This window comes from Pogona vitticeps, chromosome 2, assembly GCF_051106095.1.
Source record: "Pogona vitticeps strain Pit_001003342236 chromosome 2, PviZW2.1, whole genome shotgun sequence".
Lineage (NCBI taxonomy): Eukaryota > Metazoa > Chordata > Lepidosauria > Squamata > Agamidae > Pogona > Pogona vitticeps.
The window spans coordinates 94,435,355-94,451,768 of NC_135784.1; the positions used below are offsets into that span (position 1 = coordinate 94,435,355).

General features: G+C 43.1%; 1 protein-coding gene across 1 annotated transcript in view; it reads right to left on the reverse strand.

Moving 5' to 3' along the window:
* The window catches only part of SYNPO (synaptopodin), an 85,780-nt gene extending 70,828 nt beyond the window's left edge, over positions 1–14,952 (reverse strand). The window contains exons 1-2 of the mRNA XM_020806797.3: positions 14,820–14,952; positions 8,747–8,851 (exon numbers count right to left, since the gene is read on the reverse strand). The gene's annotated coding sequence lies outside the window, so the exon portion shown is untranslated. The remainder of the gene's footprint in view (positions 1–8,746; positions 8,852–14,819) is intronic.
* Positions 14,953–16,414: the final 1,462 nt, after the last annotated feature.

A 16,414-nucleotide genomic window follows, 5' to 3' on the forward strand; every position in this document is an offset into this window, starting at 1 on the left:
CCCCAGTCAATGCCCAAACTGGACCTTTTTTGGTCCAGATGTAGGACTTCTACTTCTGAGGGCCAGGCTGGAGTGACTCTCCAAGGGTTGCTTCAGGGGAGACCTTTCTTATTAAGGTGACCATTTCCGGTGTGATCAGGCATATGCCTTTGCAGCCATTTGATCGCACCCTTACTCACAGAAACAAGTCAAAGCAGGAAAATGTGATGAGGACAGGAAAAAGAACAATATAGAAAAACAGGTCCCTCATTGTGTAAAAAGACACCCCATTGTCTGAGCCAGGGAACCTCTATGTTCTTGGATTCCAACTACCATTGTATCTCAACATTAGCTATATTTGAAGGCCACCGTTGCCTACACTTGAACAGCATGAAGACCACAGTTGGCTAAACACAAATTTGAAGGGCTACCTTCTCCTCCCTGCTTCATGGTTTTGAATAGTTTTCTGGATCTGTCTCCTTCACCATATGATGGGAAGTCTGTGACCTAGCCACAAACTTTCATGAATCACCAGCTTGCCCCACCTACTCCACAGCCCAGTTTTCCTGGCTTCTCAGTGGTTTGTATTAGTTAAGCAGCAAAGGAGGGACTGTGGACAGGTGGATGGAAATTGAGTAATGCTCAGTTGATCCACGGAGAACAACTGAAGAGCTGCCGAAAGAAGTTGTGATGGTAATGGGGCAGATGGGGCTTGGAGAAGGTATATCATACATTGGGGAGCCAGATGTTTGCCATGCCCGATATAGAGTGCTTTGATAATCTTGGTACGTACAAGGGGTCCAGAGGCATTTTCTTTTGGTTATTCAAGTGGACTATAATGATGTTTATGCAGGACATGTTGGCTACAACCAGCAGGAGTACCTCTATGCCTTCCTCTCTGTCATTTGATGTTGGGTAGCAGCTTCTGAGGTTCAATTTGGATCCAGGCTTTGGTTTGAAAAACAAAGTGTGCTGCTTATATACTGCCCCATAGCACTAAAAGTACTCTCTGGGCAGTTTATAAGTTAATTATGCAGGATACACATTGAACACCCCCCCCAAAAAAAGCATGAGAACTCTTTTTCTCACCACTGATTGCAACAAATAATAAATAAATATCAATGTATTCATTCTTCAAATAAATAAATAATCATATACAGTACCATCAACTCCATTCCGAGATGATGATTCTTTCGAGGGTTTACTAGGTTAAAAAAAATACTCTGAAGGGGTTTACCATTCCCTTCTTCTGGGAAGCAGTTTGCCCAAAGCCACACAGGCTGGCTCTTCCCCCTGGAGGCACATTGGGGAACCAAACTCCCAATCTCAGGCGCTGGAGCCAGATACCTAAGCCACGAAGCTATGCCATGGTCAAATTTAGTCAGAGCAAAGCATTATGTACCTAAAGCCTACATGAAGATGCCCAAATATGGTTTACATTTCAATAAGTAAAGAAGACCTAACAAGTTCTATCAACTGCATTAAAGCCAATTTTTGTAGCATCCATGAGGTTCATTTGCCTACTGGCTTCTAAAATAAAGAACCCATCCTGGAAGATTATGTATCTGTATCTGTACATGATATCAAACAAGATGACCTTTAAATTGATCAACCTTTAGCACTTTGCTAATAATTTTGTAGGAATGCAGTAAGTGGCTTGGAGGCATTTCCCATCAGTCAGAAAACCATCTACTTCTCCCCATAATGTAGGTTATTACTGCATGCTTGCTGTGTGTTTTATTTGATGTAAAGCATGAATCTGCCCCCTTTTCAAAATGAATACTAAACTTAACTTTCCACCTCCTACACAGATATGTTTTGGCAGGCACGGCTTTCTTCCACACCATCAAACTGAAGAGAAAAAGATCTGTTAATAAGCTTCTTATTGAGCGATCCCCATCTGGTGGGGAAGGTGAGTCTTTCAGCCAGCTAATTCCCTGTAAATACTTCAGCTTGCAAATGGCTGGATGTAATCCTGTAAGTTGTTTTAGGGCACCCGTGCTCCATTTATTTAGCAACTGAACGCTCATGCTATGCAAGTTAATGCCGAGCTTGGTCTCAAAACAGGTTCCCCTTGTGGCTACAAAGTGTGTGAGCAATGTCTGGGAAAATGCTGGAAGTCTGTGAAAAGGTGTGTAGGTGTGTGAGAGGAGGATATTTAAGAGTCAAGGCCGGAACCTGGCACAGGTTTCCCATCCCAAGAAGGCCCAAAAAATAATCATATAAATGCAAACTTGGTGCAGAATGTGCATTATCTTGAGGTAGAATTCTGACATTTTTAGAATATATCAAGTCCTGTTGTAAAGTTAATGAAAATATGTGGATAGCTCAGTGGTTAGGTATCTGGCTGCAGAACCAGAGACTGGGAGTTTGATTCCACACTGAGCCTCACTGACAGGGTTTGGACTTGATGATCCATAGGGTCCCTTCCAACTCTGCAGCTCTAAGATGATGATGTGTTATGACCATTCTTAATGAATGTTTGTTTTTCAAATGTTGCCTACACTTTTCAAATTTTAGCTACAATTAAAGGACACAGCTCTTGAGGGCAGGGAGGAACCACATTATTTCATTTTAATCCTGTATTGCTCCTGAAAATCAAGCCCTTCACATCCTTTCTTCTAATCTCACTCCAAAGCGGAGAGTATCGCAGGCCAAATCTCTATACTGTCTTCATTTTAACCATATATTTTAAGCCGGGGGTATGGGAAACAGGCAAGTCCTGCGCCTCTGTCTTGCTATCCCATTGCCCTCTACTGCTTTCAGAACTCATGGCAGTAGTTGCCTTCCACCCCATCCACATTTCTTTGTCCCCCCCCCCCTTTTGTTGCTTCAAGAAAAGGAGGAAACTGTCTTCTCTGCAGTCTTCAGGGATTCTATGATGTAGAACAGTGGTTACCAACTTTGGATGCCCAGGTGTTCTTGAGCTAAAACCTCCAGAAGCCTTCACCACTAGTTGTAATGGCCATGATTTCTGAGGGTCGTAGCCCAAGAACATCCAGGGACCCAAAGTTGGAAACCACTTGTGTAGAAGAATGCTTTAACATCTGTCACACAGCAGCAACAAATTCAGTATTGCTGAATACTGACGATGGTATGGAACTGAATGAGAATGCAACTCCAGGGGGTTCCAAGGCAGACCCCGTTGCTGGGAATTTAAACCGTAACTTCTAATCATATTAACCACTAAGTCACTCCGTTTAGGAGAGGTAAGAATGAAAATGGCTTTCCTTCCCACGTTGTAATGCAGTCCTGCTGCCTTGTTCAATAGGTCCATGGATGGTGGGACTCTTGTGGAGAAGTTACTAAGAACGGGTGGGATACAAAGAAGCACAACGGCTCAAGGTCAGAGTGTGGTACATGGTACAAATTACACAGTACTTTGGTCCTTTAACCCGGATCATTGTTACAGTTCAGTGCACTGAAGAGCATCAAATGGGGAAAAAAGCCCAAAAGACTGGTGGTGCAGAGCAATGCAGAACAATTTTGGCACCCCAGGCTTTCCTGCTCTACTGGTTAAGCTCATGTCACTTGATATTGGCACACCTCAGGATGGAGTAGAGAAATGAAGGGCGGTGCCTGTACCTGGGTGCTCAGTGACCATGTTGGTTCTGCTTGGAACCTACTCATTGTGTTTGCCCTTCCTCTTGGGGAAGAGTGGCTGCCGGCAACATATATGCCCAAGAAAGGCAGGTAGGCACCCTTCTAGCCTCAAATTTTTATACCATCTAAATTTTGGGACCCTGGATCAAAGCCTTAGTCATGTTGTCCTAGTTACTGCTCTGCTGGTGCCTCGTTTTCAGATTATACTCAAGCAAATTTTGTTATAAACACCTTCTAAATATTGCAGAAGACAATCCTTGGAATGAAGAAAGTTGTGGGCCAAAATAAACCACAGAGCTTCATAGTTGGATTTTTTTTTTTCCTCTTCAAAATTTGGAAAATACCAATTGTGGGAGTGGAGGGATTCAGAATGAAACCACACTAGTGCTGGGAGCAGCAGATTTACTTTGGTCTCGCCATGCAATTTCCCCTGTGAAAATGGGTTTCCCTAGTTGTTATTTGACATGTTAGAGAAAGCATACCTCTACACCCACACCACACACAAAGAGAGAGAGAAAGAGAGAATGTTCACTTACAGAGCAAATAACAAATGGAACAGCAGGATGTTCATTTGCAAAAGGGTGCTGAGGGTGGATGAAGGTGAGCAAAAGTTTTCTCCCTTTTTTGTCATGGGCCAATCTGGCATCCATTTTGTTGACTATTTTCTAGGAAGTTGGTGAATATGAGAGGATTAAAATTTTGTTAGCAGTTGGGGAGGAAGATGAAGAAGAACATTTTCAGACATTCCCTCCCCCCGAATATTCTTTTCAGAAAAATTTTGGTGAGTCTGGTTCTCAGTGAAGATCTATAGCTGTTTGTCAGTGGTACATTAAGCGAAGAAACAGTGAGCCAACAGAAGAGGGCTAGAAGCCAAACCTATTAGAAGCAGATGTCAAGTCATGCCCCAAATTCTCCATCCTGCTTATGGGAGGTGAGACTGAGAGATAGGGAGACCATTTTGTTGAATATTTTCCAAGGCAGATACATCATCCAGCATTATAGGGCTGACATGGTCTATGGTTCAAGCACATAGAGGCTCAACTCAATTGGGGGGGGGATTTAAAGCATTTCTGGCACATGGACTCTAGGCTGCTGGTATTTAGCAGTTAACCCCCCCCCACCCAGATTTCTCAAAAATTTCTATTTTCTTTTATAAAAATGAAACAAACAATCACAAACAAACAAATATGAGACATTGTGGCTCAGCACTAGCTGGAAGTCAAGATCTTTATTTCTCTCACCCTCGTATACAAAGATGAGGAACAGCAAGATTTTCCTTCTCACCTCATAAGGAGGCAAGGGATGTTGTGGTGCTCAGGAGAAAAGAGAATAAGAATGATCAAAATTTTGTACAAATAAAAATTGCACAAAATCGCAAAGGCATAGGTTTTCAAAAATTACAAGCATTGGATGGATTGTCCGCACCTTTTAAAGGTACTTCTAGAGGTCCTTCTTTGCTTGCTGTGCATGTGTGCTTTGCTTCTCAAAGGGAACGGACCCTAGTTTCTCACAGTGCCTGTTTGCACAAATCATGAAGTCCAAGGCAAGAGAAAATGGCACCCCTTGTCTTGAAACGCAGAATCTTGAGAATTCATCTTTGAGGTATCTCATCTTTGAGGTATCTCATCCAAGACAGCCCAAATTGGGAAGAATGAAGAAGTACATGAGTGTCCTTTACATCCCTGGTTTGATGCCCCTTGCTCAGCAGTATGACCATAAACCACATTGCCCTTCCCACCCAGCCCTTCGAACACCTCCAAAGAAATGATTGTTTTTCTAAAGCAGCACACATGGATACCCTAATAACTGTAATGTGTAGACGATTTTGTTCCTTTCCCTAGAAAAACCCACACCACCCAGGTTATATTTCTTTCCTTCACTTGTGCCTCATAAACCCAGTAAGAAGCAAAGTATTGCTATAGACAGAAGTGTCAGTAATGCAAAAGCTGATTGGTGTTAAAATGTGAGGTGATAAATACCTTTCATCCACAGTTGTACATGTAGCTTCAGATCAGGGAGGGTTTAACACTGTTTGCTGAGAGTTAAGATTAGCATGGCTGAAAAATGGGAACATAGACTTCTGCTGTTCCTTCCAAAAATATATATTTTTAATTCAAAAATTGGGAGCAATGAAATCCATTTCAAGAGTGTGGGAAGATGGGTGGTCAGCATCCTGCAGGCTTGTGGGCTTGAGTTTGACCCAAGTGCTGTAAGCGAAAGAAAATTGGTCCCTATGTGCTAAGATATCCTTTCCCCAACAAGCTGTGGGTCTACAAGGTGCAAGATGTCTCAGAAAATGTGGCTGACCCCAGACTGAGTCAGGGTCATCTTGGACTGATCAAGAATGGAGGCCATTTATATCTTTTTTTGCATTTTCTATATAGCTTAGTCCCAACATTTGCAAGAGAAACATTAGAAGTGAGAAATCTGAGTGTGCACATAGACTACAGTTTACTCCATGGTTCGAGCCAGAGTTGGCACAGTTAAAGTCAATGTATTTCCCACTGACTCCACAATGTGCATCTGAACACGTATAAGCCCAGTCCTTTTTTTTCATGGGCATTTGTTGCTTTTTCTACAGCTGGCAGGAGCTGGTGTTATTTTGTAGAGATTCTGCTTGTATCATTTATTTTTTGTTTCTGGCACATGTGATCCAAAGAGGATCCGAAGAGGTGGTGGCATTTTGAAAAAAAAATTGGCAAGTGACAAAGAGCCTCATGGCGCAGTGGTTAAAACGCTGTACTGCAGCTAAAACTGTGCTCACGACCTGGGGTTCAAATCCCAGGTAGCCGGCTCAAGGCTGATTCAGCCTTCCATCCTTCTGAGGTCAGTAAAATGAGTACCCAGCTTGCTGGGGGGGGGGCAATGTGTAGCCTATATAATGAAACTGTAAACCGCCCGGAGAGTGCTTGTAGCACTATGGGGTGGTATATAAGTCCAAAAATAAATAAATAAATAAAAATAGTACTGCATTGATATAACGATTTCTGAAACTGCAGGACTTGTTGGACATAGAACTAAACTGGACAAGCATCATTAAAAAATATTCAAAGGAGAGGCAAGAAGTGGTCAATTGACTGGCATACCATACTGCATTGAAGGATATGCCAGGTCAACAAGAACATCCCCCATGTCAGATGAAGACCACCCTTTCAGATGTTGTCATAGCAATACAGCACTACGCCATGTGCACAGGCTGGGAAGAGGGTAGCGTTAATGACAGAGCAGGATGGCCTACAGTACCTATGATCCTGGTGAGAACTGTAGCAATTTGAGGAGTGGTGTAGACTCTTGCCTCAAAAATTGCCTGGGATAATAAAACATTCCATGTGAAGAAAAGGCCATTGATCTGATACTAGGACACTTCAAATCAACCCAAAATAATCTAGGATAGCTTCCCTGACTAGTAAACACCCTGAATCTAGTAGGCTGGTCTTTTAAAAGTTCTCTCCCTCAAGTAGCACCATCCAGTTTTTCCCTGAATATTGCAAAAGCTGGGATAACGATGGGCTGTTAAGGGACACTTCAGGGCATTTAATGCGGCCATCATAGCCTTATCCAGCTTAGTACACCAAAGAGCTTTTGGCCTACCCCACTCCTGTTGCCTTGCAGTGACTGTAACCTGAGGTGAGTGCCTCAGCCTTCATAATGGCATGGTGGCTCTGTTGAGTTGGACTATTGGGGGACAAAAGCAGCACTGTATGAACAGCAGGGCACCGGTGTCTAAATACCTCGATAACAATGCTTTCAAATACGTGAGATACCTAAATATATACACAAATATATCTGGCTGTTTCTGTCCGTACTTGCTAGTAATATGAATCTGAGCTATATAATATTGTGAGAATATGTTAAATGTGATTTACTTCTTGTGAAGGAAACCAGGGTCTCTTGAAATAGCCTCAACTACCTTGGGTCTAAAGAGATTCTTGTTGGCTTATATGAGCAACTGGAGCTCTGTTAGTGGTTGTAGGTTCTGCATCTTGGCTGGAAATTTGGGGGGGGGGTATTGTTTTCCTTCACATCTCCTGTGTTTATTTACATGCTTTTCAGAATCTACACCATACAAAACTTTTTTTCATGCTTCACACACACAAACACTCCATCCAGTTACTTTCACACACAAACAAATATTCCAGATGTCTGTTCAAATGTTATTGCTTAAAAAAAAAAAACTCGCCAACTTCTCTGTCCCCACATTGTTTATTGCTCCTGATTTTTTGCATAGCGCTAGCTATGCCGATCAGGCATTTAGGCTAGAGGCACTGATGGTGCAAAAGGAGGTTCATAAAAGGAAAGCTAGTAGGCTACCGTGATGTTGTCTGGCTTGCGTTGCATGAGTCTCGAGATGCACTGGATTTCATTAAGCCCATGAGCTTACCCAGTAATGTGATCTGAGAAAACACTCAGTGCTGCTTTTAAAACTTGGACAAAGACAGTCTAGAGGAGGTTATTTTAAAATGAGCTCTCACTTCTTCCTTTCCCTCCACATTCTCTTGTTGCCTTTCTCCAGGTGCCTTTAGGAACTGAAAATCTCATCCACTTCCACAGTCCTGTTTGTTGTCAATCTCCTCCTCTCTCACTCCTTCTCTGACCACCTTGTCTCTTCTCACTGTATTTTGTGCCTTCTCATATTATCAACACATTTGGGGGGTGGGGTGGGGGTGGAGAGAGATTAACCAGTAGAGTGAGCATCAGGAGAGCTAATAGCACATACTGTATATAGGAGGGTTCCCAAATAAGCATCCATCTACTCCATGGATTTCAGGGCCCAATCTTGAGACCAAGAGTGCACCCCCTTATAATATCACAGCAGTTGGACTTACGATGTCACTGAGACAAGACAAGACAGGGTTGGGAGTTAAAGAAAGGCCACACCCAGGCAAGCACTTTCACACTGCTGCCAGGTGGGTGCTAAGGCTTTAAAACCATCTCTTGCACACCAATAAAATTTTCTCCTCCAGCACAATTTGCTCTGAGACTGGTCTCCCTTATTGGATGATGGGGAATCATAGCCTTTTCTTGAGACTCAGACCAAGTGACCTGAGATCAGGCAACACATTTAAGTGCAGGGGGGCTCTAATAGACTTGAAGCCTGAACCAAGCTACGTACCATAGGCCTCTCTAAAGCCTGGCCCATCTAAACCGGAGCTGATTCACTCACCCAAATTATGATCCCTAGAGGACGGAACCTCTGAGCCGAACATCACCGAGACAGCAGCCTTCTTGATCACAGATCACTCTCCTCCAAAAAATGCAGACAGTGCAGCTGGTAAGAGATAATCAAAAAGAATGAAACCAATTGGAAAGCCAGAGGTCTGCCCCTTTAAGCCAAGCCATGCCTCAGTTAGCAGAGGGCATCCAGAGAAGGCTGCACGGGGAGTAGAGATGGGCACAAACCGGCAAACTGGTGGCTTGTGATGGTTCGAGGTTTGAAGCTAGCCACACACCATGAGCCATGAACTATCATGAACCCCCCCAAAAAAACAAACTGGTTTACGGTTCGTTTTTCAGGTTCATGCTATTGCGGGGGGCACATGTGCACAGACAGCAGGCCTGTCTTCTGTACAACAGGCCAGGCCTGCTGCCTCTCAGGACGGTGATGGTGGTTGTGGAGGAAGTGGCAGTAGGGCGGGCATCTCTAATAGTGAGGGACAATAGAAAGGCTTAGATGAAACCTAGAATCTCTCAGAAACTGTTTTCTGTACTGTGGGTGCTGATGCTCAAAGCTTTGAAACACCAGCATGCACTTGCATACCATGTTCAACTGTACCTCAGTTTTGGGCCAGACTACCTTTGCCTACATACATCTGCTCATTCCTCTTAAGGATATCAGAAGGGCCCTGTTATATATCACCACAGACTAATTTAGCAGCTATTCAGAGCATTTGTTCCCTTCATGTAGCGGATTCTGTATTGTTGTTTTTGGGCCTTCCGCACAAGTGATAATGACCATGACATGTTTAGTATGGTGACATTTCCCCACATTTCAGTGATTTTAGTGCTTTTTGTCCCACTTGCAAAGCATGACTTATGGGTGGGGTTGTCCTCCCCTCCCCTCTGAGCTTTGCACTATACTGCGTCCCACGGCCAAGGCAGCCCCCGTAAATATGCCAATGTATCAAGGGATCATGGGGCCTATAATTCTGTGATCCAGAATTTTCAGCACAAGAGCTTTCTGCATGCTGTTTATAAATAAAGATGGAGGCAGTTTGGGGAGTGGGGAATGGCCATGCTCCTCATTACATTTCCACTTAGTCCCCACACAAACAGCTCCATAACTGAAGGTGCAACACAGAAGTAGACTTATTGGGTGGGCATGGGGGGGGTTTAGAAAGATGTCAGTAGTTTCCTGGAGAGATGCTTTCCAAAGTTCGGTTTAGACATTAATCTCACTTAAGCACTGTTTGGAACAAGCAACAGCCAACCACAACATGTTCAGATGGAACTTTTTCTCATCTGGAGGAGCCTTCAGTCTAGTATTCGGTTCATACAGTGGCCAACTAGATGCCTGTGGGAAGCCCACAGGTTGTGAGTGCATTAACACCTTCCTGCTGAGCCATCCACCAGGTATGCTTCCTTCTCAGTGAACTGTGGGTTTGGTTTTACCAAAACAATGCAGAAGATGACCTTCAAGAATGTAACTAACAGTTTGGAGTTGGCTTTAATACATTTCAGAGTGTTGGGAAAGTTCCTTTTCCAAACTAAAACTTTCACAATTCCCCAGCAAGCATGGCTTGAAGCCAAATTGTGTGGGGGGGTGGGGGTGGGGGATGTTCTGGGCTTCGTGGTTTGCATGTTTTTCTCAAGTCTGAAATATCTTATGTCTTAACTGGCTTTGACCAACACCGACATCCGGGATAGAGTGGAAAATACAACACAATGTGCAAACACATAAAATCAGATAATATTATTGTCATCACAATGGAAACAGCAAACAGTACAAAATCAGAAGTGTTACAACTTGCTCTTCTTTAATTGTGGTCATTTCAAGTTGAACAAGTCTGAACAAAAAATTTTGCATCATCTCTGAAACAATATTCTGAGGTTTAGGCTTACAGGGAGCTATGTCTGTTCATGGCCCCTCCCATGTCCTTGATGTTCTGAGTTGGCACACAGAAAATACCTTCAGGGCACTGACCACAATGGATTCTGGGGACCTTGGGAAAACATTTGGGAGGAGTTGGTTGTTCAGCAACATAGGACTGAAGCAAGTTAGGGCTCTGTAAGTCATTAAAGAAGATTATTTTAAGTGGGGTAAGCATCCCATTATGTGGAAGTATTTGTGAAAGATTTTGTTTTAAGGTATTAGCACCTGTTGCAAAGCTTTACATGTCTCTTTTAATCACAATAGATGCTTTATTTCAGTATTTTATCTATCTATCTATCTATCTATCTATCTATCTATCTATCTATCTATCTATCTATCTATCTATCTATCTATCTATCTATCTATCTATCTATCTATCTATCTATCTATCTATCTATATCTTATTTGTTTGTTTGTTTATTTATTTATATCCTGCCTATCTGGTCTTGCGACCACTCTAGGCAGCTTCCAAAAGTATATTTATATAGGTGCACTGAAATACATTTGGTGCAATATAACTGCTTTAAATAAATAAACAATAAAGAACAATCTATGTTCTCAAAATTTCTTCTGAAAGCACATGATATATGCTATTTTAATATTTTATATTGTATTTTTAAATGGTTTTAATGTTTTTAAGTTTTAATGTTGTACGCCGCCCAGAAGCCACTGGCAATGGTGCGGCTAAAAATATTGTAAATAAAATAAAATAAAATAAAATAAAATAAAATAAAATAAAATAAAATAAAATAAATAAATAAATAAATAAATAAATAAATGATGGAAAAGTTGTGCCAACTAATAGTTCAGTAGGTTTCACATGCCAAAACAAGAGGGCTGAATGAAGACCTTAGAAAATGTTGCATACGTGCATATGTTGAAGGACGAGTGGGAGGAGATAGCATGGAATGATGAAAATCTTATTAGTTATGGCTAGCAGTGTAACACAATTGTCATAAATATTTTTCACCAATTCCTAAAACTAAGGAGTCAGCACAGGCATTTGCTCTTGCATGTCAAGTTGTGCAACTTGGTGCACAGCAACACGTGCCTATGTTCACTTCTTAACATGTGGCAATTTGCTGCCAACATTTGCAGTAGCTGCATTACAATGGCAGAGTGAGACTAGACAGGGATTTACCCCATGGTTTGGCCTGACCTGGGGATAAGCTGGTACATTTTTCCCTGGCAACCACATAACGTATGGGCCATTGTCAACCAGCCTGTCCCTGATCCATGACTATCCATATCTTTTGGGGGATTTTTATTTTGTTTTGCTTTGTTTTAAAAAAGAGCCCTCATAGGGCAGTTCTAATGCTTTATGCCTTTCAGATTTTTTTAAAAAATTAGAAGTTTCCTCCCATTTCCCCTCTTTTCTCCCCTTTCCCTTTAAAGAGAGAAAGGACCAATAGGATCACTTGTGGTGCAACATGGTTTCCTGATCTTTGTGTGTGAAGGCAAGGATCACACTAAATGACATACAGTACTGCGTTTCTATGGGACCTTAAGGGACCCTACTTTAGTCATATCCAGCCCACTCCAATTTGGCCATACAGCCACACTCTCTGTAGAATTTGGGTCAGTATCTAAAGGCGTCAGCCAAATTTAGTACTTTTGAGTCTTAACACTGCTGGTCTTGGAGAAGTTGCAGACATGGACCATGGCTTCCTGAATCTACTGGCTATGCTGGCTGGGGGATTCCGGAATCTGCAGTCCAAAAGGTAGGTTTTCCAGTTCTGAACAGTAGGTAAACAGGGACAGAGAAGGGCAGGGACTCCATTCACTTCCTCCATATCCCACCCTTCCCACTGTCCACTAGGTCAGTGGTTCCCAACCTTGGGCCTCCAGATGTTCTTGGCCTACAACTCCCAGAAGCCTTCAGCAACACCTCTGCTGGCCAGGATTTTTGGGAGTTGAAGTCCAAGAACATCTGGAAGCCCAAGGTTGGGGACCACTGCACTAGGTGACAGAGGTGAACACTACCAAGCATCAGTCTGGCAGCTAGATATAAGGCAAAACCATATAGTTTAGACAGATGCTTTGCCGCAGTGACACATTTCGTTGGCAGAGAAGTTAGTATGGCACAGCCTTAGAATTGCCACAGGGCAGCAAGACCATGCAATTTCTGCAGCAGCAATTTAGATTTCTCACCAGCACCATTTCAGCCTTGAAAGGAAGATTTCACCCAGTGTGATTGCATTTCAAAGCAACAACCCTGGCTTTAAACTAATTACACATTGTGTTCACTGAGAAGTAGATGTAAGGGTAGTGCTGTGGTTGATGACTGATATGAAATATTTAATGCTTCCAGAAAGAAAGCTTGGGAAATGCCTGAGCCTGTTCTTCCTGGAGGAGGGAAGGAAACCTCATTGCAATTTACTCATTGTAATTTGGAAATGTTTTAGGAGAAGACAGTGGACAGCACTCTGCAGATGTTCACTGCTGTGACAGCTGGGAGAGAAGGTGGGAGAGATTGCGGCAGCAGTTCTGGCCCCTCTCATTTTCCCGGGTAATCCCAGCCATTCCTTAATGAATAGAGATTACCTCTACCCATGTTTTAGATGCCTGCCAATTTTGGTTGGAACAGAACCCACCTTATTTGCTCTCATAGAAGACCTATGGCAAGAGAAGGGTGGGGAACGGACTGCACTCTTGCTGATTCTCCTAGATTTCTTGGCAAGTTTTGATACCCTCAGTCCTTGTGGATTGTCTGCCTTATGTCCGAGCTGTGGCAGAGGCATGATGGTTGTGTTCCATTGGAGTTGACATCTAGAGACTGGTGCTGGCAGATTTGTCTTTTGTTCTGCAACTCTTTTGTTACAAAATGTGGGTTTGTCAGCAAGATGACTCTAGGGTCCTCCTTCTAGATTCACCTGTGCCTACATGTTTAGTGAGAATGTGATGAAGGAAGGCAGGACCAAATGAGAGCCACAAAGCTTTCGTTGTATGGCATACTATCATTTCTGTAGCATAATAATTATCTTTCTTCTTCCCAGCTATTTCTTTTTAAACTCTTTTTCCTCTTCCTTTCTTTTCTTCCTTCTCTTTGCTACCAACAGTTGTCTCAATATGATGGCAGGACAGGCAAATCTAATGACATTCTGTTGATTAACAACTTCAGTCATCCAAAAAGCAACAGATAGAAAGGCATCTTCCAAGGCTTGCAGAAATCTTAGCACCTTTTCAAGCAGCCAGTGTTGGGGTGTGTGGCTAGGCAGGTATCCTATACGTAATCTGACAAGACAAATGTGAAGCTGAGGCTATAAGCCTGTTCCCTGCTTACCTACATACACTTAATTGGACTTACATGGGCTTACTTCCATGTAGATATGCGTAGGATAGCACCATCAACTGGTGGAAAGATTTGCAAAATAACCAAAACATTGGCTATAATGTTAACTTCTCACACTTTTTATTTGAATTCAGCATCTCCAAAGGGAATTCTATACATAGCTGTGTGAAGCTAAATGAGCTTGATCCTGCCACATGTACTGCCAATGGTTCTTTTAACACCCCCACCGACACCCCCCATGACATTCCATCAAATAATGAAATCCAACAAGCCATGCTGATTCGTTTCCCCTGAAACCATGTGATGCTCCTGTACTTTATTCCACTGCCCCTCATACATTGCAAGGCACATTGTTTAATAAAAAGTAGGCAGAAAAGGATATATATTTGTAGCTTAGAGGTGCATGGCTTTGAAGAGAAGCCCTTCAGCTTTCTGATAACCAAGGACATACAGTCCAATATGGGTCTAAGCACACTCAGGGTTGGCAGAGGGGGCACTCCTCACAGATTGAAGGAAAAGGTAATGACTTCCCCAGTCAGTTTTCCTATTGAGAGCAATGTCTCCTTCAGACTGGGATGACAGGAAACATCCTCTGCTTTGGCACCACGACAAAGCAATGCTTGTGAAGAAGGAACTTCACGGACATTTATAATAAGAGGATCATGAGGCAAACAAAGTACATTCCAGGTCTCTTTGTTCCCATTCACTTGCCCTTGTGAAATCAACCTACAGTAACTTCTGATTACTCTTAGGCTTCATCTCCCCCAACCAGCTCCAACCTACTATCCGGAGACACGTTCTCCCCCCCCGCCCCTCGCGGCTCCTGCTAGTGACTCCCTCACACCCAAGTCTTACCTGCTGCAGCAAAATGAGGTCCTACAGCTGGCTATGCTGACTGGCTGGCCCAGGAGTCGTCCTTCTCCATCCACCACGGTCTGCATCTCAGAGAGAGCAACTGGCCTTTTCTTTCCCTCTCCCTCCTTCTCCCTCCCCTCCGAGTTGCCTGAGCAGGAACAGAGGAAGGAAGGGTGAGGGGGGGAGAGAGAAGGAAAGGGAGGGAGAGTGTGGGGCTGAAACTTTAATAGCACAGAGACCCTTTTGTTTCACGGCATATGGTATATTTCATACATACTGAAGACATTAGCCACCTATATTTTTAAAGAGCTTACTTCAAAAGTATAAACACAGATCATGCCCAGATTTGTGAAAACATGGTCTGGGAAGGGTTGGGAGGGCTAAAAAATCCAAACAGAGATGGGGTGGGGGAAGAGGAAAAATCAGGCCAAAGATGCTTTGAAAGCCAACAGAAATGTTTCTTCTCTTTAAAAATTTCCAACAGTGCTACATGTGTGTAGTCCTGTGGGCAAACTTTTGCAGATGTTATATCCAAGTTTATCTATTCCACTTTTGGCCACGTTGTAGTTCCTAACCCTTTCACACACACAACAAACGGATTTTTGACACGTTTGTTGGGGGGGGGAACAGCCCTTTGCTCCCTCTTTGCCACCCTCCACTTACTGGTGTGGGCCCTCCTCTAATAGGCTGGCTGCCTGGACCTCCTCAGTCCTAACAAACTGGGGGCAAGGCAGGGAGGGAGGTGTCAAGTGAATTTTGGCGCCCACAAGCTCTGAGCCCCATGGGACCTGAGGCAGTGGCAAAGATAAGAGACTCACACATCTGGCAATGGTTTGGAAATATCTAAATATTTATCTTACGTCCCAAACTCTTGCAAAAGCCTGCCCTGTCTCCTTCTCTGGCCAAAAAAACAATCGGAAAGAGTCTAGGCTACAGCCTCAAATGGTAATTTCTCACATAGTTCTATTCCAAAAAACAGTCAAGACCAAAAAAAGCACCACAAGGCTTATTCTTAGTTACTCATCATCACAAGCAGTTATGATGGGAGACACATTTGCTCGGGTTGGCTGTTTGTTGATGGGAGTGAGATAAGCCCTTGAAAGACAAAATTTTGGAGAGGATGTCTTGCAGTGTCAAAGGATGGAGCAATGCTCTTAATTTCCAGCTTGCTAACAGCGGTGAGATTGATTATTGCTAGGAACTGGAAGACAACTTATAATTTCCAGTTCAGTTATTGGCATAGGGATATAGTTATCAATGATAAGCTCGCTTGTAATAGAAAAGCTAAGAGGGTCATAATAGGCAGAGAAGAGGATATGGGGAGAATTTGTCAATTTCATTCTCAGAACTGCAGAGCTGGAAGGGACCCTATGGATCATCGAGTCCAGGCCCTGTCATGGAGGCCCAGATCCCTAAACCATTTTGTATGAATAAGGGGAAGGGGCAAAGCCAATTGCAGTAAGTAATACAATTCTGGAAGGGAGAATTATAAATAGTTTAGGCTACTACCCCCAAATGGTCCTGGTAGGGGAGGGCACTGTATATTTAGTTATCTGTTCCTTGGATTTCTTTTTCTGTTTGTTTTTGGTGGGTGT